Source organism: Cryptomeria japonica, chromosome 8, assembly GCF_030272615.1.
Source record: "Cryptomeria japonica chromosome 8, Sugi_1.0, whole genome shotgun sequence".
Lineage (NCBI taxonomy): Eukaryota > Viridiplantae > Streptophyta > Pinopsida > Cupressales > Cupressaceae > Cryptomeria > Cryptomeria japonica.
The window spans coordinates 19,940,881-19,944,336 of NC_081412.1; the positions used below are offsets into that span (position 1 = coordinate 19,940,881).

At 25.5% G+C, this 3,456-nt stretch overlaps 1 long non-coding RNA gene across 1 annotated transcript; it reads left to right on the forward strand.

Annotated features, from left to right (window-relative positions):
• The first annotated feature begins 1,414 nt into the window (after positions 1 to 1,414).
• LOC131067673 (uncharacterized) lies at positions 1,415 to 3,169 on the forward strand. Its single transcript, XR_009358720.1, has 3 exons — positions 1,415 to 1,602; positions 1,742 to 1,834; positions 2,993 to 3,169. It is a non-coding gene; the product is annotated as an uncharacterized LOC131067673 (long non-coding RNA).
• Positions 3,170 to 3,456: the final 287 nt, after the last annotated feature.

Here is a 3,456-nt window from a genome sequence, read left to right on the forward strand (position 1 = left end):
TAATTAAATTGAAAAATAAATAAAGATTGGTAGGAATATGTTAAATTAACCATTACAAATACATTTATTTGTATGAAAAATACATATTTCACTATTAAATAACTATAGAAATTTATAATTTTAATCATTTTATTAAATAAAATTTACATATTTTTTAATAATTATTTTTCTAAAATAATTTTAAAAAGGTGTAAAGACATATCTATACATATTACTATCAAATGAAATTGTATTGCCAAATTTATTCGTGATCACTATTATATAATATTTTAAAAATATAATTTTATTTATAAATTAGTGTTAATATTATTTGTAAAAAATAAACATTACATTTATTATCCTATAAAAATGTAATTTAAAATATGTCACTTTCATATTAAATTCTTTTAGATTCCATTCCTACATACATATTAATAATATCAATTAAACTTGTTAAAATTGATAATAAAAAATATGAGTAATTGACATGATAAATTTATCTTCAAGATTGTATTACTTACATTGGTCTTCATTTTTTCATCTTCTTTTATATTATAGTTAATTAGGAAGCTAACATTAATTTGTGATTTAAAAAAATATAATCTTTAATAAATTTTCAATGATTATTTTTCATTAAATTTATTCTTCAATTATCTTTATTAAGATTGCATTATTATTATGTTGTTTACATATTGTAAATACTACTAAAATACCTATCTTAATTTATTTCCTATATACATTATTATTTTATAGTTTTTTATGAGAGTAAGAAAAAAAATATGATAAAGGAGTTATTCACAAATCTTTTTTTGTTGGGATCATTTTAATTATGATCACTTTTATTTTATTTTTAGACTTTATATCAATTTTTGAAAATATTATCTATTTTTAACCATATTTTGATACAATTTTAATATAAAAATCACTCACTAAACAATAATTTAAAAAAAAATCATTAGAATTGATATTAATTTAAAAAAATTAGAAAACTAAATCAATATAAGAAATTCCAATTTTTAATTGAACTGACTAAGTTCTTTCAGCTTTGACATTTAAGTTACATTCTTTTTCAAGCAAATTTACCAAAATTACAAAAACTCAAATATAAATTTCTATACTTAGTTATGTGTCCATTAAGAGGCATAGCTTAGATTGCTCATACTTATGGATTTACATGAATGCAGGAGTTCACAGGTTAATGTGTACGTTTTTAGATGCAAATTACTTTTTAAACACGAGCAGGAAATTTTTAATAATAACTACAAAACATAAAAGTTGAGAGTGTGACGAAGCAGAATCCTTTTAAGAAAAAGGCATGGCAAGTCAAGTCACAATACAGCAGTCGAATCCAATGAAACGTACACCACAGCGAATCTCGTGACTACTTCCACCTTTTCAAGACCACAGAAAACCTGGCGACTATATTTAGACTCCCTTTCCCTTAGATGATTATAATGTATGACCAAAATGAAGGATAAAATTATCAGAGCCTTGCGAAACGGAAGCAAAAAGGATTTTGTATACAAGAGGATTATCACCCGCCGTATTCTCAAACGAAGAAGAGAGAGGAAATTGAACTCGCTGTATGCAAGGCTCAGAGCCCTTCTGCCAAAATCTATCAAGGTAACTTCAAAGTCTATTATTAATGTTTCTGGGATATAACTGTATATCGTTTATATTTTTTTTATATTGAATGAGCAACATAATATACTATTCTGTAACAGATTCTTGGTCTTTTGATTTATATCTATGGTTTGTATAGGTGACAAAGGATGCTGCAAAATCTGAAAGTTTTTCTGATCATGAAAGCTGCAGCTCATCTTTAGTGGTTGATCTTTCAAGAAGGGATGTATAGGTATGTCATGAAATTTTCTTGCAGCAAATCATCCGTACCAATTTGCCACTGTATTCACTGCTTTTCATCATCTCCCTTAAAATATCTGTTTCATTTCATAGATGAATTACTGAGGATGATAGATTTGGCTATAGATTATAGAGTTTTTGGCTTTTTCTTCCAAAGAAGAGCTGTGTATTAATATTTGAATCCAACTCTACATGCTCACCTCTTGCTACTGTTAAAGCCCTAGCTGTAAGGCAAGAACTCTCAATCTGACCACAGTGCTTAGAATCTAAGCATTAAAGGCTTCATTTATTAAAAAAAGGGTTAATGATGGCAAATCTGATTATAAATTTGTATTCAATAGGTTACTATCTTAATGGTTGTTATAAAATCTGAATTTAAGCATCTTGACTTTATACCCTTTTATTTTATTGATAAATAAGAAAGAAATAATATTATTTTTGTGTGGATATGTTGTGGTATGATAAATTTTAGGGTCGTTCATTGATATTATGATTGCATAAGTACATGCTACACAGATTGGGTATTCAATCTATTTGAGATCAGGTGGGTTTTGAATTTATATAACCTTTTTATATAATTAATATATCAATATTTTTATATTATTTCATTATATAAGTTTATTTGAAGTAAGCCTTTCATATTACTATGGATCAAGAGATAAAAAAAAAACGACTGCTTGATTTGAATATGTCCAGTTGTACTGAGATTTAAATTTAGAACTAAGTTAGACAGTATTTAAATACGTCCATTTATATTACTAGATTTCCTCTTAAATTTGGTGTGCTCTTAATATAATTCTAAGAGATATGCGGATTTATATTCACTGGTAACAAGGAAATATATTCTCAATCATTTAACTAAAACGTGTGAGATATTTAAATCGAGCCACTATAATCATATACAAATATTATGCTGTTTTTGGTTATTATGTTTTCATTGAAGATCTTTTTCAAAAGCTGATGGATGCTTTAAATACTAATATTGGTTGCTATGTTGAAATTTCCGTATTAGTTTGAGTTTATTCCATTTAGAAATATTAGTTCCATTGTTTCTCTGTACTTGCAGGAAAGAATTTACAAAATGTTTTGTGTGTTTAGTTAGAAAGAAAACTCTGATTTAACGGAGCTGAATGTGGTGGTCGATTTGTAGGTAGGTTTTGCAATCATCTGAGTTGGAAGAATGTGATATTATTAGGAGCATCATTCTGCAAGGATTCGCAAGCAAGGGGAAAACAAATCAAATATTTGTACATGAACTTCATGTTAAAAACATTTGTCTTTTCTAATGCCACATTTTCTTCACTCAATTGAAAATTTGTTTTCCTTTTCTAAAGCTCAAGTCTCATTTTGGTGATCTAATTTATTATTATTACTTTTTCTACTGTTTGATAATTCAATTTGATTTGCAAAATAATATGATTCTGAATGTTTTTTCTGTTTATTTGTAGTTTTTGTAATAAATTATTTTATTTTAATAGCATTTTCTTCAGAACAATATTTATCTAATATTATAGATATACATTTGACAGCATTTATTAATTAATTGAAATTGAAATTTATATTATATTTTAAAATTTAATAAATTATTAAATACAGTCAAATATACTAATAATA